At 46.3% G+C, this 26,300-nt stretch overlaps 1 long non-coding RNA gene across 1 annotated transcript in view; it reads left to right on the forward strand.

Moving 5' to 3' along the window:
• The first annotated feature begins 495 nt into the window (after positions 1–495).
• Positions 496–26,300, forward strand: part of LOC142069720 (uncharacterized) — a 45,145-nt gene continuing 19,340 nt past the window's right edge. Inside the window, exons 1-3 of the long non-coding RNA XR_012665657.1 lie at positions 496–2,911; positions 5,725–5,883; positions 9,117–9,219. This is a non-coding gene — a long non-coding RNA (uncharacterized LOC142069720). The remainder of the gene's footprint in view (positions 2,912–5,724; positions 5,884–9,116; positions 9,220–26,300) is intronic.

Consider the following 26,300-nt stretch of genomic DNA (forward strand, 5'->3'; position numbering starts at 1 on the left):
GAATCCGCTTCCAATGGATGTTGTGGAATCCCCATCACTGGAGGGTTTTCAGACAAGGCTGGTCAAACACTGGTCAGGGATGGTCTAATGTAACACTGACAGGCCCTGGTCGTCGGCAGTCAGGATTGAACCTGGGACCTCTACAGCTAACTGCATGAGCCCCACATGGCTCTTAGCTAAGGCTGTAGAGCAGACTCATTAATCTCTAAGTGGTCTCGGTGCCACTAGTTGGGACAGAGCACCACACCCGGGAGGTGTGTGAGTTACATGAGCACAAGGGGGCCTAAATCATAGAATTTTAGAGTTGGAAGAGACCTCAGGAGGTCATCTAGTCCTGCTCAAAGCAGGACCAACACCAACTAAATCATCCCAGCCAGGGCTTTGTCAAGCCAGGCCTTAAAAACCTCTAAGGATGGAGATTCCACCACCTCCCTAGGTAATGCATTCCAGTGCTTCACCACCCTCCTAGTGAAAAAGCGGTTCCCAATATCCAACCTAGACCTCCCCCACTCCAACTTGAGACCATTGCTTCTTGTTTTGTCATCTGCCACCACTGAAAACAGCCTAGCTCTAGCTCCATCCTCTTTGGAACCCCATTGGCCTATTGGGCTGTATTAGTAGGAGCATTGATGACTTCTCGAGGTTCTGTTCCAGCCCTGCATTTCTGTGATTATGGATTGCCACTGTGGCTGTCACTGAGCCAGGGAAAGGCAATGAGAATGACTCTACAGCCTGGTGGTAAGGGTGCTTGCCTAGGATGTGGGAGACCCCAATGCTCCAATGACTACGCAATTATTTATATAACATGGACAGCTCCAACAGGCGAGCCTGAGAAAGTGCCGTGTCAGAATGTCTATAACCCATTGAATATGGCACTTTCTGCTAATGTGAGAGACTCAAGTTCAAATCCCTGCTCCATGTCTGACAAAGGGGAACTGAACCTTGATCTTCCCCCATCCCATGTGAGTACCACTATAAGGTGGGTAGAAAGCTGGCTAGATTGTCGGGCTCAACGGGTAGTGATCAATGGCTCCATGTCTAGTTGGCAGCCGGTATCAAGTGGAGTGCCCCAAGGGTCGGTCCTGGGGCCGGTTTTGTTCAATATCTTCATAAATGATCTGGAGGATGGTGTGGATTGCACTCTCAGCAAATTTGCGGATGATACTAAACTGGGAGGAGTGGTAAATACGCTGGAGGGGAGGGATAGGATACAGAAGGACCTAGACAAATTGGAGGATTGGGCCAAAAGAAATCTGATGAGGTTCAATAAGGATAAGTGCAGGGTCCTGCACTTAGGATGGAAGAATCCAATGCACCGCTACAGACTAGGGACCGAATGGCTAGGCAGCAGTTCTGCGGAAAAGGACCTAGGGGTGACAGTGGACGAGAAGCTGGATATGAGTCAGCAGTGTGCCCTTGTTGCCAAGAAGGCCAATGGCATTTTGGGATGTATAAGTAGGGGCATAGCGAGCAGATCGAGGGACGTGATCGTTCCCCTCTATTCGACATTGGTGAGGCCTCATCTGGAGTACTGTGTCCAGTTTTGGGCCCCACACTACAAGAAGGATGTGGATAAATTGGAGAGAGTCCAGCGAAGGGCAACAAAAATGATTAGGGGTCTAGAACACATGACTTATGAGGAGAGGCTGAGGGAGCTGGGATTGTTTAGCCTGCAGAAGAGAAGAATGAGGGGGGATTTGATAGCTGCTTTCAACTACCTGAAAGGGAGTTCCAAAGAGGATGGCTCTAGACTGTTCTCAATGGTAGCAGATGACAGAACGAGGAGTAATGGTCTCAAGTTGCAGTGGGGGAGGTTTAGATTGGATATTAGGAAAAACTTTTTCACTGAGAGGGTGGTGAAACACTGGAATGCGTTACCTAGGGAGGTGGTAGAATCTCCTTCCTCAGAGGTTTTTAAGGTCAGGCTTGACAAAGCCCTGGCTGGGATGATTTAACTGGGAATTGGTCCTGCTTCGAGCAGGGGGTTGGACTAGATGACCTTCTGGGGTCCCTTCCAACCCTGATATTCTATGATTCTATGATTCTATGATACCTTACCACTGGGATAAAGCTTAGAAGTGCAGCGGCAGCACCAGCTGTTCCAGCTGTGTTGTGAATCTAGTCCCCCTTCCTTTGCTTTAGTCAAAAATGCCTGAAATTGAAGCAAAAATTTTTCGGTTGGGTTGAAACAAAATGTACCCTTTTGACATTACCAGAATAAGTCTTTTTTTTCTTTTTTCTTTTCTTTTTTTCGTTCAGTCAAAACTATTTTGCAACCTTGACAAGAATTTTGCAGTTTTTGGCAAATAAACTATTTGCTAGAAATTTTTTGCCCAGCTCTAATTGCTGTCTCCCATGTCTTCAGCTAAATCCTGAGATGTGAGACTTACATTTTTTGCTGTCACCCCCTCGCCATCATGTGTCATTTCCTTTCCTCTCGGTTTGACTCCTCTTTTCTCTTTCTCACCTTTTACCTTCTGTGTAACAAGTCTGGCTGAGCCACCGAGACAAGCCCACCTTTTTGAGCAGAGAAGCAGCAACAAGCAATGCCTTGAAAAGCTCAATGCCGGTTCAAATTTGCCAGTTCTCAGTAGCTGATCCCACGCTATCCTGGGCCTATGTTTCTCCAGCAGTGAGGCTGCAAGTGAGAGTCAGCACAAGGGAGAGAAGCTGCATGGTCTATCTTTGCTGGTCTTTCTCTCCCCATTCATGTGTGACTGTCTTGTTTGTTTTAAAGGAAACAGGGTGAGATTTCACCAGCAGCAACAACAGGTCCAGACCATGCTAAACTAACCCCCACCCCCACCCCCAAAGCACAGTTAATACCATCTTTAAGGCAATCGAAAAGACAGCATGGAGTGTTGATGTCGCTGTGTTGGTCCCAGGACATTAGAGAGACAAGCTCGAGGAGGTAATATCTTCATTGGACCAACTGCTGTTGGTGAGCTAGACAAGCTTTCAAGCTACACAGCACACTTCTTCGGGTCCGGGAAAGGTACTCAGTGGGCTTGTTTACACTTAAAACACTGCAGCTGTGCTGCTGGAGCACCTCGGCGAAGATGCTATTTACACCTATGGGAGGGCTTCTCTAGCTAGCCCTGTCTACACCTGAGGTTAGATGCGTTTAACTGCATCGCTCGGGAAGTGGATTTTTCACACTCCTGAACAACGTATCAGAGTAACAGCCGTGTTAGTCTGTATTCGCAAAAAGAAAAGGAGTACTTGTGGCACCTTAGAGACTAACCAATTTATTTGAGCATGAGCTTAGTTTCCAAGGCCTGGTCTACACTACAGAGTTAGGTCGACACAAGGCAGTTTATGGCGCCCTAACTATGTAAGTGTCTACACTAAAATTTTGCTCCCGCTGGCATAACTGCCTCGCTATATTGACTGAATAACTCCATCTCCACAAGAGGCGGAGAGTCCGGTTATGTCTGCTCTAGAGACCTTACAGTGGCACAGGTGTACCAATACAGCTATGCCATTATAAGATCTTTCATGTAACCACTCTGTGCCGACAGGAGAGAGCGCTCCTGTCGACATAATTACACCTTTCCCAACAAGCAGTGGTAGCTATGCCGGAGAGAGAAGCTCTCCTGCTGACATAACGCTGCGCACACTGCCACTTATGCTGCTGAAATTTATGTTGCTCAGGCAGGTTTTTTTCACACCCCTGAGCAACACAAGTTTTGCTGACATAAGTGGTAGAGTAGACATGGCCTCAATGTCAATCTAGTTAGGTCGATGCAGCATTAGTATAGACATTGCTTATATCAAATGTTACTGGCTTTCAAGATCTTGCAAGGTGTGTTGCGGGGCAGGAGGGTGTTGAGCATCATAGTAGTAGAGATGTCTGCAAGTTTTGCCTCTGTTGTTCTGGCAGGGTCTGGTGTCGCTTTCAGTTGGAGTCCTGGTCTAAAAGATTGTCAGACAGGCACTTTTCCCTTTAAAAAGCTCTGGCTAGTCAAAGAGAAAGGGAAAACTATCTTGTCAAAATAGAAGATTTGCTTAATACTTTACATTTTAAAAGTTTTAACTATTTTTCTGTCTGTAATAATAATAAAATAATAATAACAACAATAATTGCTGTTATAAGAATTTGAAAAAGTTTTTTTTCCCCTTTGGATTACTATTTCTAGATATTCTAAGTAATATGGTATAGTGCTTTTTTAATGAATCTCAACAGGACATTACTTTTTTCAAGCAGATTTTAAGCTATTTTTCTTTAAAATTTTATCTTTTCTATTCTTTGATTAATGCTTGACAAGTTTAATTTAAAGGAGGATTTTAAGGCAATTCATAATTACAAAAATGGCGGTGTCTATATTTCAGATGCACCTTGGATCTTAGTAATAAATGAAGACATACTGAATCATATTTTAATATGAATTTTATTTATTTTAATGAACAATTAGATAATTTGAAAACTGCTATCAGTTCATGAGGGTAGAGCATCCACCAGCTGTAATATGTAAAAAGTAAGGATTACGTAGGGAAAAACACATTTAACCTGGAAAATTCGTCCCAGACTTTCTGGTGCCTGGCAGCTAAAACTGAATGGCTGGAGCCTGCAAAGAAATACACACATGCACTCCTGTGAGTAATTCCATATGTTGCAAGAGGACAATGCATGTGAATAAAATTTCAGGTGCATAAGTATTAATTAATTTATGTAATTAATACATTTATAGCCATGAATGTATTAATGGATACTTTTTCCTGCCTTCTTACTCAGTTCAACCAATGGAAGTGCAGTATGCAAATGAGAAGGAATGGAAGGGCAATGATTGGTTGAGTTACCTCTGATGTCACATTAAGGTTTGACTATCTTGGGTGGGTTTTGCATTGGTGAAGCTACAAGAGTGGTTTCAGAGTAGCAGCCGTGTTAGTCTGTATTTGCAAAAAGAACAGGAGGACTTGTGGCACCTTAGAGACTAACCAATTTATTTGAGCATCAGCTTTCCTGAGCTACAGCTCACTTCATCGGATGCGTTCAGTGGAAAATACAGTGGGGAGATTTATATACACACAGAACATGAAAAAATGGGTGTTATCATACACACTGTAAGGAGAGTGATCACTTAAGATGAGCTATTACCAGCAGGAGAGCGGGGGGGGGGGGGTGGGAGGGAGGGAGGGAGAAAACCTTTTGTAGTGATAATCAAGGTGGGCCATTTCCAGCAGTTAACAGGAACATCTGAGGAGCAGTGGGGGGTGGGGGAAATAAACATAGGGAAATAGTTTTACTTTGTGTAATGACCCATCCACTCCCAGTCTCTATTCAAGCCTAAGTTAATTGTACCCAGTTTGCAAATTAATTCCAATTCAGCAGTCTCTCGTTGGAGTCTGTTTTTGAAGTCTTTTTGTTCTAATATTGCGACCTTTAGGTCTGAAATCGAGTGACCAGAGAGATTGAAGTGTTCTCTGACTGGTTTATGAATGTTATAATTCTTGACATCTGATTTGTGTCCGTAGAGAATTATAACATTCATAAACCAGTCGAAGAACACTTCAGTCTCTCTGGTCAGCTTGCTCTCCTGTCACTTGGGAACAGAATGGGGCTTGTGACACAATGTTAGGCAGTTGTGTTTCCATATAGAGGCAGGAGATTGTATGGGCGCACCCCCCCCCCGCTTCCATTAATTATGGTGAGATCTGTGCCAAGAGAGGGAGGGGAAGAGCGTGTTCGAAGAATACAGATTTTGTCATTTTTATCCTTTATAGTCAAACAGGAACCAGATTCTGCCTGGACTCCTGGCTACTGGAAGGAGAACAACAAAGAATCAATCCTGAAGCACTTGCATGAGAGGAAAGTGATCAGGAACAGCCAGCATGGATTCACCAAGGGAAGGTCATGCCTGACTAATCTAATCGCCTTTTATGGTGAGATTACTGGTTCTGTGGATGAAGGGAAAGCAGTGGATGTATTGTTTCTTGACTTTAGCAAAGCTTTTGACACGGTCTCCCACAGTATTCTTGTCAGCAAGTTAAGGAAGTATGGGCTGGATGAATGCACTATAAGGTGGGTAGAAAGCTGGCTAGATTGTCGGGCTCAACGGGTAGTGATCAATGGCTCCATGTCTAGTTGGCAGCCGGTATCAAGTGGAGTGCCCCAAGGGTCGGCCCTGGGGCCGGTTTTGTTCAATATCTTCATAAATGATCTGGAGGATGGTGTGGATTGCACTCTCAGCAAATTTGCGGATGATACTAAACTGGGAGGAGTGGTAGATACGCTGGAGGGGAGGGATAGGATACAGAAAGACCTAGACAAATTGGAGGATTGGGCCAAAAGAAATCTGATGAGGTTCAATAAGGATAAGTGCAGGGTCCTGCACTTAGGATGGAAGAATCCAATGCACCGCTACAGACTAGGGACCGAATGGCTAGGCAGCAGTTCTGCGGAAAAGGACCTAGGGGTGACAGTGGACAAGAAGCTGGATATGAGTCAGCAGTGTGCCCTTGTTGCCAAGAAGGCCAATGGCATTTTGGGATGTATAAGTAGGGGCATAGCGAGCAGATCGAGGGACGTGATTGTTCCCCTCTATTCGACATTGGTGAGGCCTCATCTGGAGTACTGTGTCCAGTTTTGGGCCCCACACTACAAGAAGGATGTGGATAAATTGGAGAGAGTCCAGCGAAGGGCAACAAAAATGATTAGGGGTCTAGAACACATGACTTATGAGGAGAGGCTGAGGGAGCTGGGATTGTTTAGCCTGCAGAAGAGAAGAATGAGGGGGGATTTGATAGCTGCTTTCAACTACCTGAAAGGGGGTTCCAAAGAGCATGGCTCCAGACTGTTCTCAATGGTAGCAGATGACAGAACGAGGAGTAATGGTCTCAAGTTGCAGTGGGGGAGGTTTAGATTGGATATTAGGAAAAACTTTTTCACTGAGAGGGTGGTGAAACACTGGAATGCGTTACCTAGGGAGGTGGTAGAATCTCCTTCCTTAGAGGTTTTTAAGGTCAGGCTTGACAAAGCCCTGGCTGGGATGATTTAACTGGGAATTGGTCCTGCTTCGAGCAGGGGGTTGGACTAGATGACCTTCTGGGGTCCCTTCCAACCCTGATATTCTATGATTCTATGAACAGTTTTCCCCCTTTTCAGCAGCCACAGTTTGGTTTGCTGATGGTGGGGAAGATGTGGAGGCATTGTCTTTTTTCATTATTGCTTGTACTGTGGGTTTGCACCTGAATGTGAGGAACCTGCCTGTTGTGTCTGGAGAATCAGGAGAAATGACCAGAGTCATGCTGCAGCAGGAGATCCAGGTGGGGCTGGTTCCAGATATCCCAGGCTTCAAAGAGCTAAGATCCTGGGGTTTCAGAGCAGTTTTCAGCATCTGCACAGCTCTTGCCTTGGAGGGCAGAACTATTGTGCACAGAACATTGCCCAGAGAAAAGCTCATCAGTGTGAGAAATTAAGTGCTGGGAACCTCCATAGCAATCTGTCATTAGTTCAGGAAATACCCATGTGGAAATGCCCACACCTTTGCTATGTATCCTTCAGCCAAAGCGTTCACACTTGGGTGCCTAAAGAAATGGGCTGATTTCCAGAGGTGCTGAGACCTTTTGCTTCAGTAGCACACCAGATGTAGATGTGTAAATACGGATTTAGGTGCTGTGGCCTTGCTGCACAGCTGGTCCCTATTGGACTGGGAAAGGACCAGTGCGGAGGTGCCTTATCAGTTAATTTTAAAAGCAAAACCCTGGGGACCAGCATGGTTGTGATGCTGCAAATTCACTGGCTGGGTGTTGTATCTGTCCACCATCCTTTGTGGCTGTGAATGGTCTCTGAGCCTCACCTGGGAGCTGAAGGAGCTTGGAGAGGTCATTCGTAACCTTATCCAGAGGCAGTTTCTTAGTCTTGCCTAGTATCAGAGTTGGGCAAACATTTCAAATGTAAAATATCAGTAAACTCTCTAATTCTGATGGAAAAACCCCAGGAATTTGAATGTGTGATTTTTCTGCTCTTGATTTTCAACCAGCCAAGCTAGCGGAATTTACTGGCTCCAACCAACAGGGTTGAAGTGGCAGGTCTCTGAGAAGTTTCTGATACAAATTCTTTATGTGCTTAAGGGTTTGAATCTCTAAATCCCCTTTGGAGGGTGAATGGGGAGGAGTGTAGTAGGGGCCACCAGCATCCTGTAGCACCAGGGCATTGCACTACACTCTGGGCGGGGACATGTGGTATTGCATCAGCCAGGCCAGCACCGCCCACAACAAAGCACCTTATGTAGCACTGTGCGAGCCAGGCAGGTGCACAAATCACGATTTTATTATCATACAGGTTTGTTCAGAGAGCAGAGTCCTTTCAGTGACATAATAACAGATGTTAAACACAGACAGGCGAAGACTCCTCCTCAGTTATTAGACAAAGCCACGGATGCTGTGTTTTTGCATTCCCAAAACTAGGAAGCTCTAAAGCAATGAGGACTGGATAGTCATGGAAGTTCTCATCTCTCCTCTTTGCCCTCTGGAGTTTTCATTTTACCCACTATATGAATTGCCTTTCTAAGCAGCACTAAAGTAAGAAGCAAACGGTCTGCAAATGTGGCTGGACTGAGCCGTCATCCAGGAAATAGGCAGATGCCTGTCCCAATGAGGAGCATGTGGTCTGTCACTCCTCTGCCCTTCTTTGGCTCCACCCACTCATTCCCAAGAGAGCTGTGCTGGTAACTTACAAGGGGCAGAGACTAGATGAGGAAATATGGCCGGGAAGAAGCTGCTTGGTGCTATAGACAAAGGAACAGCTTAAGGTTCTAATATGCATCTGGGTACATTTCTGGGGATGCCTGCACTGGCGCATGGTCCTCTAGTCTAGAGGAAGCAGCCAGCAGGGCTTCAGCTGCTGGAAGTTGGGATAATAAACTCCTCATTGGCAATTCCAAAGCCAGGAACTCAGTTTGACTTCTTTCTATGGCTTCTAATATCTGACAAAATGGGAGATGAGAAAAACGGGGCTGCAGGGTGGCACAGATTGAGCCCTCTTATCTGGGCAGTTGCTGACGGCAAATGGGAGAGACTCCCAAGGGAATCCTGGCTGCTGGGAGAGTTCAGCTGAGGGCAGATGAAGTGGGACACAGATAACTTTCAGGAGATTCTGTTCTTGCGTTATCCAGTTCTGCTGCAGGATGTATGGATGAGACATGCCAGGGCTGTTCCCATCAGCAGGCCAAGCACTGGGCACAAATGGGAGTGAATGGACCCTTTGGATCCTTTCTGGTGAGTAACCAAGGCACTTGCAAAGCAGAAAGCTAGTACCAACAGAGAATTTGTTTTCAACTGGCTATTTGTTATCTGCTATTCAAAAATAAATTATCTTCCAAAAGAGTTTTATACACACTATCTGACAAGCTTGTTACAAGCCAAATGGTCCGGGCCTGGCTTGGATTTCTACCTCTTCTAGAGACCCAGTTTTCTCCAGGGTCTTTGTCAAAGGACTGAGGAATTGAGAGTGGTTCCTGTGCTGAGAAGTCATCGTTGTACCAAAGGGGGGGGGGTGCCTGCTCATCCTCCCCTCGCCGGGGGCTGCTCAGGAGAAGAATAGCTTTGTTGGCTTTGGGGAGCTTTTTCTGGCTTAGTTGATGTTTTGTTTTGTTTGAGGCAGAAGCATGACGCTTGTTCATCCCTCATCCCAGGAACACCTAAGTAGAGAGATCCAGAGTCAGTCACAGCCAGGCAACCACCTGCAACAAAAATCGCTTTGCTCCCCAACAGGGACTTGGTGAATGGACTGGAAAAGTGCTCAATGTTCAGCACTTCCTACTGAGGACAATGGAGAATCCCCTCCCCCCCACGGAGAATCCCCCCTCTTCCCATTTAGGACCCCCCTCCCCCCATGGAGTATCCCCCCTGCCCCCAATGGATAGTCCCCTTCTCCCCATGGAAAATCCCCCCACCTCCAATGAAGAATCCCCCTACCTCCACAGAGCATCTCCTGCCCCCAAAGAAGAACCCCTCCCCCCATGGAAAATCCCCCTTCTTCCCATGGAGAATTCTCCCCACAGAAAACTCCTTATGCCCCCTATGGAGAATCCCCTTCCCCACTGAGAACTGGTGCTCAGCAGTTTTGAAAATGAGCCTTGGTATGTATGCTCTCCCTTGAGCTCCAGGCACACATCCTGCTGGCCAGGGATGAGTTGCAAGCAGCGGAGCACTGGGCTTATCAGGAGCCTACAGTAGCACAGCAGAGTAGGGAAGTGCTACGGGATGGGGGCGGGGGGTGCAGCTCTGTACAGCAAGCATGCCCCATGCATGCCCCAGGGCTTTGGCTCAGCACTGATTGAGAAGGAACCCCCCTCCTCCCCACCCTTTCTGCCTCAGTGCGCACCCTTCTGCAGCAACGGGGCTGTGCTTGGAGGTTTGCCACTTAAGGACTAATGTGGTTTGACTATGGTGTCATATGAAAGATGACAGGGCAGCAGCCGGTGGTGACTGCCTGCAAATGCGTAGACAAGGCCACCTCTGACTAGCCCTCCATGCCAGCACACCCTTCCTGCCCAGAGGCTGGGAACGGGGCAGAGGGCAGCATTACAGAGCAGCATCGGAACCACGGGGTGGTGTTAGAAGCCTGCTGACTGCACTGCCCATTCGGTGCCTATTCCAGGGCTGGAGGCTCTGGTCTGTAGGGCTGTCAAATAATCCCTCTCCCCAACTGCTCAGCACAGCAGCATAACCCCAGTGAGCCAGTGAACTCTGGCACTGTCAGCCCTCCACAGCATGGAACAGGGAGCTGCTGTCAGATGGGTTTGCTAGAGGAAGTCTGGCAGTGCAGTGACTGGGTGTCAGCCTTTGCTAACGGGCTGCACTGGTACCAGCCCCCCAGGTCTGTCCACACTGCCTGTTTGTCCACACTGGTTCCTCACTCGTTTGGGGAGGTTCTGTTTCCCTCAGCCTTGTGGGGGACTGAGCCAAGTGTGTTGGGACTCACAGTGACCTGACTAGGCCAGGCGATGTTAACTGTGAGGAGAGGCAGGGCAAACCAAAACAAAAGGGATCATTTTAACTATTTAGAACTTTATAAGGCAAAACCCCCAAATTGTACCAGGAGCACAAATGATACAGACGATTACCAAAGACTCACTACTACTAATAATAAACTACAGGTTACCAGTTCATTCACCTTGGGAGCTTGTACCTGCTGTGCAGTTAATGCTAGCAGAACAAGAGATTACTCTGCATATTGTAAAAATAACGAGGAGTCCTAGTGGCACCGTAGAGACTAACAAATTTATTTGGGCATAAGCTTTCGTGGGTTAGAACACACTTCATCAGATGCATGGAGTGAAAATACAGGAAAAATGTTGGCCGCTAGCCGTCACCTTCAGCCCCCAACTAAAACCTCTCCAGCGCATCATCAAGGATCTACAACCTATCCTGAAGGACGATCCCTCACTCTCACAGATCTTGGGAGACAGGCCAGTCCTCACTTACAGACAGCCCCCCAACCTGAAGCAAATACTCACCAGGAACTACACACCACACAACAAAAACACCAACCCAGGAACCAAACCCTGCTACAAACCCTGGTGCCAACTCTGTCCGCATATCTATTCAAGGGACACCATCATAGGGCCTAACCACATCAGCCATACCATCAAGGGCTTGTTCACCTGCACAACGACCAATGTGATATATGCCATCATGTGCCAGCAATGCCCCTCTGTCATGTACATTGGCCAAACCGGACAGTCTCTTCGCAAAAGAATAAATGGACACAAATCTGACATCAGGAATCATAACATTCAAAAACCAGTAGGAGAACAATTCAATCTCTCTGGTCACTCAATAACAGACCTCAAAGTGGCAATTCTTCAACAAAAAAACTTCAAAAACAGACTCCAACGTGAAGCTGCAGAACTGGAATTAATTTGCAAACTAGATATCATCAGAGTAGGCCTGAATAAAAATTGGGAGTGACTGGGTCATTACAAAACCTAAACTTAATTTCCCCAATACTAATTTCTCCCTATTATTACTCACACCTTCTTGTCAACTGTCTGTAATGGGCCACTCTCTTACCACTTCAAAAGTTATTTTTCCTCCCTTGGTATCCTGCTGTTAATTGATTTATCTCATTAGACTGACCTCACACTTGGTAAAGCACCCCCCATCCTTTCATGTATTTATATCTGTTCCTGTATTTTCACTCCATGCATCTGATGAAGTGGGTTCTAGCCCACAAAAGCTTACGCCCAAATAAATGTATTAGTCTCTAAGGTGCCATAAGGGCTCCTCATTATTTTTGCTGATACAGACTAACACGGCTACCACTGTGAAATCTGTATATAGTGTGCCACATCAGAGAAGACTAAACTTTTCCTCGCCTTGGCTGTAAGTCCAACTCCACTCTTACTGTCCTGTTCTTTGCTTCTCTTCACTTTGAAGTGTTCCTTAGATTCACTGTTCCTGTGGCTGTACCTCTTTTCACCAAGTTTATCCACCTAGTGGGCCCTCACTTGTCCATTAGGCACCTTTGCACTGTATTCCATCAATAGATGTTCAGACAGTCCCTCTCTCTGATCATATATGTTAGGTTCTTTGTGAGTGGGCTTCTTATTTGTCATTTCCAGGATCTGTTTGCACTTAACCCAGCTTTTTGATTAATTCCCTTGTTCACCAATTATATTTCCTTTCAGTTTTTTTCCCTTGATACTCGCTCTCTGGTAAGTCTGTAGATTTTTTTCTCCCGCTACTTCCCTTCTCTAATAGTGCCTGCTCACATACTCAGGTCTGTTTTTTGGGTTGGTTGGTTGTTTTTTTTTGCTTCTCCTGACCTGAAACCTTCTTTCCTCCTTGCTTCCCAGTCTCCTACTTTTGTTCTCCTGTTCTCCTTTTGTTTTATCACTTCACCTCCTTCCCCAGTTCCAGTTCACCTGCTAGCTCAGCATCTTGATCCTTCTCCTTCTCTAACAGCTTTTTCCATCTGCCCTTCAGGGGAATTCCAAGTCCCCTCCCCAGCTCGAGCTGCCCATGCATTGGCTATGTCTCTCCCCAGGACAGTAGTCTGTGCTGCTGCATCTCAATTGCAGCAGGTGCTAGTGCCAAGGAGGGGCGGGGGGGTTATGACACTTGGAGAGCAGACAGAGGCACTGGGCTGCCATGCATATACAGGAGTTTGTACCAAGGGCTCCCTGGGCCCCTGTGTTAACCTGGCTGCATTCCCAGTTTCTGTTCTTTGGCCTCAGCCTCAAAGATTAGAAAGAAGAAAGCTCTGAGTGAGTTCTGCTGTCTTGTGCCTGCCACAATGAATGCATGGAACGGGCACCTATCACAGAGAGTCACTGGGCATCCCATAGCACATACTGTACCTGCTGTTCCATACGTCGCAGACCAGTACACAGAGCCTGCCCTAATACAATGAGAAGGCAGTGTCCTCATTCCAACTGCAGGTCAACACTGGCAGCCACCATACCTCCCCGGCACCCACTGTACCTCCATTGCACCCACTACATCTCCATGGCACCTGCTATACATCCCTGGCACCCACTATACCACCAGCATAGCTTCCTGGCACCTGCTATACCTCCAATGCACCCACTACATCTCCATGGCACCCACTACACCCTCTCAAACCTCATACCTCAGACTGATGTGGCCCCTGTCCCTGTTACCACCTCATACAGGGAGCAATGAGACACCCCCATGCCACCTACCTCAAACGGATATGTGGCAACCTGCACCACACAGAGTCACCTGCCAAAAAGAGGTGTGTGGAATCCTGGTCCTACCTAGCACCAAATCATAGAATCATAGAATATCAGGGTTGGAAGGGACCTCAGGAGGTCATCTAGTCCAACCCCCTGGTCAAAGCAGGACCAATCCCCAACTAAATCATCCCAGCCAGGGCTTTGTCAAGCCTGACCTTAAAAACCTCAAAGGAAGGAGATTCCACCACCTCCCTAGGTAACGCTCTCCAGTGCTTCACCATCCTCCTAGTGAAAAAGTTTTTCCTAATATCCAACCTAAATCTCCCCCACTGCAACTTGAGACCATTACTCCTTGTTCTGTCATCTGCTACCACTGAGAACCGTCTAGAGCCATCCTCTTTGGAACCCCCTTTCAGGTAGTTGAAAGCAGCTATCAAATCCCCCCCTCATTCTTCTCTTCTGCAGACTAAACAATCCCAGTTCCCTCAGCCTCTCCTCATAACTCATGTGTTCCAGACCCCTAATCATTTTTGTTGCCCTCTGCTGGACGCTTTCCAATTTTTTCACATCCTTCTTGTAGTGTGGGGCCCAAAACTGGACACTGTCCTCCAGATGAGGCCTCACCAATGTCGAATAGAGGGGAATGATCACATCCCTCAATCTGCTGGCTATGCCCCTACTTATACAGCCCAAAATGCCGTTAGCCTTCTTGACAACAAGGGCACACTGTTGACTCATATCCAGCTTCTCATCCACTGTAACCCCTAGGTCCTTTTCCGCAGAACTGCTGCCTAGCCATTTGGTCCCTAGTCTGTAGCGGTGCATGGGATTCTTCTGTCCTAAGTGCAGGACCCTGCACTCGTCCTTGTTGAACCTCAGATTTCTTTTGGCACAATCCTCTAATTTGTCTAGGTCCCTCTGTATCCTATCCCTGCCCTCCAGCGTATCTACCACTCCTCCCAGTTTAGTGTCATCCGCAAATTTGCTGAGAGTGCAATCCACACCATCCTCCAGATCATTAATGAAGATATTGAACAAAACCGGCCCCAGGACCGACCCTTGGGGTACTCCACTTGACACCGGCTGCCAACTAGACATGGAGCCATTGATCACTACCCGTTGAGCCCGACAATCTAGCCAGCTTTCTACCCACCTTATAGTCCATTCATCCAGCCCGTACTTCTTTAACTTGCTGGCAAGGACACTGCGGGAGACGAGCACTTGCAGCGGCTTTGGGAGCAGTGCATTATGGGCAGCTATCCCAGTGTTCAAGTGGCTGCAACGTGCTTTTCAAATGGGGAGGGGGTGGGGTGGAGTGTGTTGTGTGTATGTGGGGGAGAGAGAGTGGGTTTTTGGGGTGTTGAGAGTGTGTCAGCACAATGTCTTGTAAAGAAAGACCCCTCTCCCTCCCCCGCCTCTCTCTCTCTCACTCACTCAAAGCAAACATTTGCTGTTTGTTTTTTTCTCGGAGCTGGTAAGCAACCGGCACCGAACCGGAGCTTTGAAAGGGCCCCTTCTGCCTTCCTGACAGAGTTCACAACAAAGACAAGAGAGGCCACTTCAGTTATGGGATTATGGGATGTTTCGGGAGGGCAATCCAAGCACTGTACCGTAACTCCTTGTTCACACTGACGCTGTAGCGTCTCACCCAATACGCAGCAAACCTTATCCCTCTCGGGGAGGTGGAGTACCAGCAGCGCTCTAGCCAGGGAGTCAGAGCGCTCTACGTGCCTTGCCAGTGTGGACAGGGAGTGAGTTAGAGCGCTCTGGGCAGCTTTATTGCGGTATAACATGCAAGTGTTGATTCCTTGAGGACCTGTTCCATGATTTTTCCAGGGGCTGAGGTGAGGCTGACTGGTCTGTAGTTCCCCGGATTCTCCTTCTTCCCTTTTTTAAAGATGGGAATACCACTCTCTGCTGCAGAAAGGAAATGCCAACCCCAATATCACTGACCACAGATGGGCCTTCGGCACCCCCTAAGCCAATTGCAGGTGAGCACAAGGCACCAAGCATACCATCTCCTGCCAATGGACTCATGGCACCCCCAAGTCTGCTTGCTACAGTCAGGTGCATGGCACCCTGATGCCACCAATTTCGGAAGGTGCAAGAGAGCCCAGCTGGCACCTGGTGCAAAAGGGTGCATACCCCCACACTCTGCCTTCCACAGATGGCACATTAGCAACCTGTATCATTCACATTTTTCTGATTAAGTTCTTCCTCCCAGCTGATTTGGCTCATCATTGTTTTCAGCTTTGGAAAATTGGCCCTTTTAAAGCTACCTTTAATTTTTAGTTCTGTAATCAGTTACTCTTTATCTGTTAGGACAAGGTCTACCATAGAATTCCCCTCTGTTGGATGCAACACTTTTTGATTTAGGAAATTGTTATCTATAATGTTTAGAAATTCCAAGGATGTTTTAGTACCGGCAGCATAAGACCTCCAGCATGTGTCACTCAAATTGAAGTCCCCTATGATCATGCAGCTTTTACCCCTAAATATTATAGATCGGTGCATAAGAAGATGGACATCCTGTTCCCTATTGTGATTTGGTGGTCTATAGCAGACACCAACTAATAAACCATCTTGTGCTTTATTGATCCATAAGCATCCAAGATAATTTTCTTCCAAGTTGACAGCCAGGACTAGAATACAGACTTATATTGGCAAATCTACATCGCTCAGGGGTGTGAAAAATCCACACCCTGACCTAACTCCTGGTGTGGACAGCAGTATGTCAGCAGGAGACCTCCCCTCGATATAGCTATCTCCTCTCAGGTAGGTGGATTAACTACAGCAATGGGAGGAGCTCTCCTTCTGGCATAGGAATGTCTTCACTTAAGTGCTACAGTGTGTGATGTTCTGTACCTCGTGGGAACACCCTACACCCCCAGGTTCAGCCTTATAAAACGATTGTGTGGTATCCAATGCAAAGCTTGTCATGTAGGGTGTCTTTGGAAGGCTCATGATGCACTGAGCATTGTTGTTGTAGTGATGTTATAGTAATTGTTGTTACAGTAATGTTATAGGTTGTAATTTCATGTATATAGTTATGAGGCTGAAAATGTGTCCTCATGGCTTAAAACAGGCCCAGGCAAAACTCTCCAAGAGCAGAGGGGCAGTTCACACCTCATCAGGGCATGTATGGGACAAATCCAGTCCAGCTTCACACGAACAAAGGACACTGGCCTAGGTAACAACAAAGGATCTGTTAGCCTCTTGAGTGAGTCACCCCCCTTCCTTTGGTCAGTAGGGACTACAATGAGGTAATGCCCTGAGAGTCTGACATCGATTCTGGGCAAGATAATGGAGCGGCTGATATGGGACTTGATTAATAAAGAATTTAAGAGGGTTATTTAATTAATGCCAGTCAACATGGGTCTTATTGGAAATAGATTCTGTCAAGCAAACTTCATGTCTTTTTCTGATGAGATTACAAGTATGGCTGATAAAGGTAATATTGTTGATGTAATATACTTAGGCTTCTGTAAGCCATTTGACTTGGTATTGCACAACATTGATTAAAAAACGACAATGGCATAGACTTAATATGGCACACATTAAATGGATTAAAAGATGGCTAACTGATAGATCTCAAAATGTAATGGTAAACAGGAAATCATTGAATGGGTGTGTCTCCAGTGGGGTCCTGCAGGAATCGGTTCTTGACGCTACACTGTTTGACCCTACACTTTTAAAAATGACTTGGAAGAAGTATCAACACTGATACAATTTACAGATGACACACAAATTAGGGGCGTGGTAAATAAAGAAGAGGACAGGTCACTGATAGAGGGCAATCTGGATCGCTTGGTAAGCTGGGTGCAAGGAAACAGTATGAGTTTTAATACAGTTAAATGTAAAGGCATACATCTAGGAACAAAGAATGTATGCCATGCTTACAGAATGGGGAACTCTAGCTTGGGAAGCAGTGATTGAAAAAGATTTAGGGGTTATGGTGGATAATCAGTTGAACATGAGCTCCCATGTCCAGGAACTGGCGGCTGTGATTGCAGAGCCATTGGCCATTATCTTTGAAAACTCGTGGCGAACGGGGGAAGTCCCGGATGACTGGAAAAAGGCTAATGTAGTGCCAATCTTTAAAAAAGGGAAGAAGGAGGATCCTGGGAACTACAGGCCAGTCAGCCTCACTTCAGTCCCCGGAAAAATCATGGAGCAGGTCCTCAAAGAATCAATCCTGAAGCACTTACATGAGATGAAAGTGATCAGGAACAGTCAGCATGGATTCACCAAGGGAAGGTCATGCCTGACTAATCTAATCGTCTTCTATGATGAGATTACTGGTTCTGTGGATGAAGGGAAAGCAGTGGATGTATTGTATCTTGATTTTAGCAAAGCTTTTGACACGGTCTCCCACAGTATTCTTGTCAGCAAGTTAAAGAAGTATGGGCTGGATGAATGCACTATAAGGTGGGTAGAAAGCTGGCTAGATTGTCGGGCTCAACGGGTAGAGATCAATGGCTCCATGTCTAGTTGGCAGCCGGTGTCAAGTGGAGTGCCCCAGGGGTCGGTCCTGGGGCCGGTTTTGTTCAATATCTTCATAAATGATCTGGAGGATGGTGTGGATTGCACTCTCAACAAATTTGCGGATGATACTAAACTGGGAGGAGTGGTAGATACGCTGGAGGGCAGGGATAGGATACAGAGGGAGCTAGACAAATTGGAGGATTGGGCCAAAAAAAATCTGATGAGGTTCAATAAGGATAAGTGCAGGGTCCTGCACTTAGGACGGAAGAACCCAAAGCACAGCTACAGACTAGGGACCGAATGGCTAGGCAGCAGTTCTGCAGAAAAGGACCTAGGGGTGACAGTGGACGAGAAGCTGGATATGAGTCAGCAGTGTGCCCTTGTTGCCAAGAAGGCCAATGGCATTTTGGGATGTATAAGTAGGGGCATAGCGAGCAGATCGAGGGACGTGATCGTCCCCCTCTATTCGACATTGGTGAGGCCTCATCTGGAGTACTGTGTCCAGTTTTGGGCCCCACACTACAAGAAGGATGTGGATAAATTGGAGAGAGTCCAGCGAAGGGCAACAAAATTGATTAGGGGTCTGGAACACATGAGTTATGAGGAGAGGCTGAGGGAACTGGGATTGTTTAGTCTGCGGAAGAGAAGAATGAGGGGGGATTTGATAGCTGCTTTCAACTACCTGAGAGGTAGTTCCAGAGAGGATGGTTCTAGACTATTCTCAGTGGTGGAAGATGACAGGACAAGGAGTAATGGTCTCAAGTTGCAGTGGGGGAGGTTTAGGTTGGATATTAGGAAAAACTTTTTCACTAGGAGGGTGGTGAAACACTGGAATGCGTTGCCTAGGGAGGTGGTGGAATCTCCTTCCTTAGAAGTTTTTAAGGTCAGGCTTGACAAAGCCCTGGCTGGGATGATTTAATTGGGGATGGGTTCTGCTTTTGAGCAGGGGGTTGGACTAGATGACCTCCTGAGGTCCCTTCCAACCCTGATATTCTATGATTCTATGATTCTATGACACTGTAGCCAAAGGGCTAATGTGATCCTGGGATGCATAAACAGGGGAATCTCAAGTAGGAGTATTTGGCACAGATGCCACTGCTACTGGAATACTGTTCTGGTGCCCACAATTCAAGAAAGAGTTTGCTATATTGGAGAGGGTTGAGAGAAGACGAGTTGCATCCGAGAGTGCTGAAGGAATTGGCGGCTGTGATTGCAGAGCCATTGGCCATTATCTTTGAAAACTCGTGGCGAACCGGGGAAGTCCCGGATGACTGGAAAAAGGCTAATGTAGTGCCAATCTTTAAAAAAGGGAAGAAGGAGGATCCTGGGAACTACAGGCCAGTCAGCCTCACTTCAGTCCCTGGAAAAATCATGGAGCAGGTCCTCAAAGAATCAATCCTGAAGCACTTGCATGAGAGGAAAGTGATCAGGAACAGCCAGCATGGATTCACCAAGGGAAGGTCATGCCTGACTAATCTAATTGCCTTTTATGATGAGATTACTGGTTCTGTGGATGAAGGGAAAGCAGTGGATGTATTGTTTCTTGACTTTAGCAAAGCTTTTGACACGGTCTCCCACAGTATTCTTGTCAGCAAGTTAAGGAAGTACGGGCTGGATGAATGCACTATAAGGTGGGTAGAAAGCTGGCTAGATTGTCGGGCTCAACGGGTAGTGATCAATGGCTCCATATCTAGTTGGCAGCCGGTATCAAGTGGAGTACCCCAAGGGTCGGTCCTGGGGCCGGTTTTGTTCAATATCTTCATAAATGATCTGGAGGATGGTGTGGATTGCACTCTCAGCAAATTTGCGGATGATACTAAACTGGGAGGAGTGGTAGATACGCTGGAGGGGAGGGATAGGATACAGAAAGACCTAGACAAATTGGAGGATTGGGCCAAAAGAAATCTGATGAGGTTCAATAAGGATAAGTGCAGGGTCCTGCACTTAGGACGGAAGAACCCAATGCACAGCTACAGACTAGGGACCGAATGGCTAGGCAGCAGTTCTGCGGAAAAGGACCTAGGGGTGACAGTGGACGAGAAGTTGGATATGAGTCAGCAGTGTGCCCTTGTTGCCAAGAAGGCCAATGGCATTTTGGGATGTATAAGTAGGGGCATAGCGAGCAGATCGAGGGACGTGATTGTTCCCCTCTATTCGACATTGGTGAGGCCTCATCTAGAGTACTGTGTCCAGTTTTGGGCCCCACACTTCAAGAAGGATGTGGATAAATTGGAGAGAGTCCAGCGAAGGGCAACAAAAATGATTAGGGGACTGGAACACATGAGTTATGAGGAGAGGCTGAGGGAGCTGGGATTGTTTAGTCTGCAGAAGAGAAGAATGAGGGGGGATTTGATAGCTGCTTTCAACTACCTGAAAGGGGGTTCCAAAGAGGATGGCTCTAGACTGTTCTCAATGGTAGCAGATGACAGAACGAGGAGTAATGGTCTCAAGTTGCAGTGGGGAAGGTTTAGATTGGATATTAGGAAAAACTTTTTCACTAAGAGGGTGGTGAAACACTGGAATGCGTTACCTAGGGAGGTGGTAGAATCTCCTTCCTTAGAGGTTTTTAAGGTCAGGCTTGACAAAGCCCTGGCTGGGATGATTTAACTGGGAATTGGTCCTGCTTTGAGCAGGGGGTTGGACTAGATGACCTTCTGGGGTCCCTTCCAACCCTGATATTCTATGAGTCTATGATTCTAAGAGGCACCAGAATGATTGAATGATTATAGTGAAAGATGCAAGGAGCTCAATCTATTTATCTTAAGAAAGAGATGGTTAAGGGGTAGCTTGATTACAGTCTATAAGTGCCTACACAAGGAACAAATATTTAATAATGAGTTCTTCAATCTAGCAAAGAAAGGTTTAACATGATCCAATGGCTAGAAGTTGAAGCTAAACAAATTCAGACTGGAAATAAGACGTAATTTTTAAACCTGAGAGTAATTAACCTTTGGAACAACTTACCAAGGATCATGGTGGATTCTCTATTACTGACAATTTTAAATCTAGACTGGATGTTTTTCTAATAGATATGCCCTAGGGTTATTTTGGGGCAGGTCTATGGCCTGTATTATACAAAGGGTCAAACTAGATGGTCACTTCTGGCTTTAAAATCTATGAATCCCCATTTTACAATCAGAGAAACTGAGGCAGAGAGAGACTGTGACTTTTCAAGTCCATGCCATGAGCCAGTGGCAGATCTAGGTCTAGAATCCAGCACTTTCTGGGCTTCAATTTGTAACAACTACACCGGAGGCATCTCCTATGGGAGTCAGCCCAGAGCAGCTGTATATTCAGGCAGCCAGTCCCCCTTCACAGATCTTGCACCCATTGCTGTTACATTGCCATTTTACATGATCTCTCTCCACATCTCGGCACAGCTAACCCAGACCTTCAGAATCTACCACATAGGCCAGGAAAAATCAGAAGACTGGCCAAAAAAGAATCTCTTTGTGTCTTTTCGTTTCTCTTCTGGTTTACGAGCCTGGAGAGTTCACATTCTCAGGCTTTCCCCATCACCAGGATTGTTAGAAAGAAATATTTTTTGTTAGTGAATGCAGATATTCCCACATAATCACCTGACTCCAGGTGTCTGGTATTTCTAATATATGGTTGGTTACAGGGCTGCTTCTAGTAGGTCAGGCAACTGTACCAGATATGGACCGACTACAGAACTTCCTTCTGAGAGAGATACACACCAAATGTGTTCTCTCTAAGATGCTTTAGTTGTTCTGCCAGGTATGGCTGAAGTTAGCTTATATAAATATGTTACACACCTAGTGGCTGAACAGTATAATGCAGTTTAGCATTCCATTACATCTTCCCCTTTAAGTTCTACATTCCTATCATTTACAAAGTTTACGCAGTCATGCTATCTTTAAAGTTCACTAGGGAGCAGTCTGTTAAGCATCTCTGAATCATACAGATTTCCTAATTACATGACCAGAACACATAACAACTTGGTCATCTGGCTGTGGCTGGTTTGGAATCCTTGAGACTTCCTCTTGTTCTGAATCCACTATCTGTAGATTGAAAAGGAGTACTTGTGGCACCTTAGAGACTAACAAATTTATTTGAGCATAAGCTTTCGTGAGCTACAGCTCACTTCATCGAATGCATCTGATGAAGTGAGCCGTAGCTCACGAAAGCTTATGCTCAAATAAATTTGTTAGTCTCTAAGGTGCCACAAGTACTCCTTTTCTTTTTGCGGATACAGACTGACACGGCTGCTACTCTGAAATCTGACATCTGTAGATTGTTCTTTCTGAGGAATAAATTAGATGTCAACAGTTCCTGTTGAATTCTCCACTGTCAGTTTCCATTACATATGATCTGGATGCTGAATTCTTTTTCTTTATGGCAGCCGGAGTTGTCAGTCCTTATTCTCCATTCAATTTGACATGAACATGGTCACCATGTTCTGGATGTGGCAGTTCTCTATCCGAGTGGCATCTGTTGTAAAAGTGTTTGTAAACTCTTTTTGCCTTTTTATCTAATTTGGCTACTCTCTTCATGTCTGGCCACTTTGGAAATATATTATTTTCCAAAGTTGGAACAGTAGTTCTGAGTTGTCTTCCTATCAGGAGTTGTGCTGGAGTATATCCAGTACTTCTGTTGGTGTTGATTTGTAGCACTGAAGAGCAAGGAATGGATTTTCCTGCTGTAGTATTTTTTTGACTGACTGTACAGCTCTCTCAGCCTCTCCATTTGCTTGTGGGTAATTTGGGCTGCTAGTAACATGATCAAAATCATATTGCATTCAAAATTACTTAAATTCTGCTGCAGTGAAGTGTTACATTCACTTGCAGTCCATTGCCAATCACTAGTTGTTCTGGAATACCGAAGTGAGCAAAATTGTACTTCAGTTTCTTGAATATTCTGTGACGTTATCTTTTTCAAGTAAATTTTTTCTATATATTTGAAAAAAATAGTCCACTACAACCAGGTAGTGATGTCCTCTGAATTTGTATAAATCTACAGCTAGTCTCTTCCAAGGTCTCTCTGATAGAGGTGTTTGTACACAGTATGGTTCAGCATTGTCTCTTAAGTTGATTTGTACTGGATGTCCTTTCAAAAGTCCAATATCATCAAATATGCCATCAAGTTCGTCCACCTCCCTCACTAGGTCTATCATGGCTGCCATGCTGCGGCTGAGAAGGTTCTTGGTCTTTGATTGTTTGATCACATGCACTCTGAATGCAAAGCTTTTGTCTTTGTAAGTTGTTTCTGTGGTGAACTGGCCCATGCTGTTCAGGATACCTCCAGGGTTAGTCAGGGCTGTGTCTGGTGACTTCAGCTCTGGGAGGGGCTGACGGTTATTGTAAGTCCCTTCTGAGATGACTAGGACATCTGCTCCTGAGTCAATTTAAAGTCAATAGTCTTGCCATGAATATTCAGTTTCACTCTCTAGACAGGTTTTTGTGTCATCACATGTGAAAGATCCCAAAAACAATGGCTCTTGTGCCTTTGGCTGGCCATGCATCATATCTTGGGATATAAATTCTTCCACATCTTGTGCATTCTCATTTAGGCTGTTAGGCTTTGGTTGTGACTGGAATTTGTCCATCTTAGGGCATGACTACACAGGAAATTGGATATTAGGAAAAACTTTTTCACTAAGAGGGTGGTGAAACAATGGAATGCGTTACCTAGGGAGGTGGTAGATTCTCCTTCCTTAGAGGTTTTTAAGGTCAGGCTTGACAAAGCCCTGGCTGGGATGATTTAACTGGGAATTGGTCCTGCTTCGAGCAGGGGGTTGGACTAGATGACCTTCTGGGGTCCCTTCCAACCCTTATATTCTATGATTCTATGATTCTATGATTCTATGAAACTTCAAAGCGCCGTCGTGGGAACGCTCCCGCAGCAGCGCTTTGAAATGTGAGTGTGGTCGCGCACGAGCGCTGGGAGAGAGGTCTCCCAGCGCTCCTGGTAATCCATCTCCACGAGGGGATCAGCTCCCAGCCCTGGGGCGTGTCTACACAAGCGCTTTAAAGCGCTCTGCCTTGCTGCGCTCAGGGGGGTGATTTTTCACACCCCAGAGCCAGCAAGTTAGAGCGCTATAAAATGTAAGTGTAGCCAAGCCCTTAGCCTGGGAGTTCTCTCTCCTTCCCTCAGATGTCTAATGATAATGACTTGTAGCACACATACTGCATATTTTAACACTTCTAAGCTAGTTTCTTGTTTTTCAAGTTTGGCAAGTTGCTCTTTGTTTTGCTGTTTCACCAGCCCACATTCCTTTGCTATCTGAATAGCTCTGCGTAGGGTTAAATCTGTTTTTAATTGTAGCTGTTGTGGAAGATTTTTATTTGTTAACGCAATAACCAGCTTGTCTCTGATATTTTCATGTTTTGCAGTTTCAAAATCACAGTTTTCAGCCAAAGTATGCAGAGCTCTTATAAAACATCCAACATTTTCCCCTGGCCCTTGAATTCTCTGGTGAAAACATGCTCTTTCATAAACCACATTTCTCTGATGTATAAGGTATGCATCAGACATAGCCAGAACCCTTTCATAGTCATCTTTCTGAGTGTCTTTAGTAAAGGCAAGGGATTTAAAAATATGCTCTGCCTGCTTCTGCATAGCATAAAGTAAAGAGCATCCTTCTGTATCTTCAGTTTCCTTATGGAATTTTGTAGCCATTCAAAATCTTGCAAAATACTGCTTCCATTCTGTCCATTTCGAAGGTTCCTCAAAACTGAAGTTCTCTGGGGCACTGAAGAGTGGCATGTGCATGAGATTGATCCTGCAACCTTGTTGCTTTTCTCCTTCTGTCTGACCCCTTTGTTGCTGCTTTCCTTCTATTTCTGTTCCCCTCTGGAACTAGTTTACTCCTGACACCATGTCAGATATTTCTTTTACACGGTAGGTTGCAGAGCTGCTACTAGCAGGTCAAGCGTCTGTACCAGATATGGACTAAGTACAGAGCTTCCTTCTCAGAGAGATACAGATCAGATGTGTTCACTCAAAGATCCTTTAATGCTCTGCCAGGGATGGCTGAGGTTAAATATGTTCTGTTACACACAGCACCACCCAGTGGCTGATCAGTACAATAAGTTTAGCATTCCATTCCACTTGGACCTGCGGCTTTAAGAAAAACACCACGTCTGGCGAACCATGATAAAATCACAAGCATTAGAAGTGCTGTGCCCTGCCCCTCTTGTATTGGTACTGGCTTGGCAGGGGTTCCCTGCCCACGGAGTCCAGATATCGAGGGGCACTAGGTAGACAGGGAAATAGCTTAATCTCTGTTTTCCCAAGTATCGCTTGGCAGGTAAGACTTGTAGTCTGATGTTCACTAATGGTCTGGCCTATGCAGAGCAGACATTTCTCTCCTGCTGCCCCCTCCCTTCAGAGTTGTGCATGGTGTCAGGAGCACAGTTACCAGCTTGCTCACCCCAATGAGGAGACGAACGCTGCAGTAAGGCCTGATTCTGAGCCAAAGGCTGCCTGCGTGCTGCTCCCTGGGGGAGAGGGCTGAACATCCCATGTGATCCCAGCCAGCTATACTTTAAAACATATGGCAGTGAAATGCACAAAGGTGGGAGGAGCTGGGCGCAGCACAATGTGGGACTGATTGAGTGCAGCCGGCCCTGGGCTGAGGCCGCTTCTCTTTCATCTCTGCAAACATCTGTCCCAGGGAGAGGAAGAAGGAGTGAGGAAGAAGATGATGATGGTGTGACTTGCTTAAAACAACTAGCCTCTCCTCCCCACAGCATTTGGGGAGCCAGGAGGACGGAGTGGTTGCAGGGTCCTGGCTTCTTTCCTTATTTATTTTGAAGTTACCAAGCCCAGGCTGGGCCAATCTTTGAGCCCATGGTTCATCCCAAACTCCTGGGTGCCCAGCGGATCTGGGCAGTGAGAAGGTAAAGGGGGCAGGACCAGGAATCTCTCTGGATGCAGACACATCCCCTGCTCCAAAGAGCGTATAATCAAAGGGCTCAATCCTGATCCACTGAAGTCAGTGGCGAAACTGCCCGTGGCCTCCCTGGGAGGAGGATCGCAGCCCAAGTTTGACAGTTTAGAGAATAGTCAACCTGGGGTCATGCCCCTGTCACCCTCACAGGCAGAGGGCAGCGTTGCTCAGCGCAGAGAGTAGCTGAGTGCCCAGTCACTCTGCTGGCTGCATAAACTGCCCTGGGAACGAACCTCATGTGAGTGGATAGAGCAAGA

Source organism: Caretta caretta, chromosome 20 (assembly GCF_965140235.1).
Source record: "Caretta caretta isolate rCarCar2 chromosome 20, rCarCar1.hap1, whole genome shotgun sequence".
Taxonomy (NCBI): domain Eukaryota; kingdom Metazoa; phylum Chordata; order Testudines; family Cheloniidae; genus Caretta; species Caretta caretta.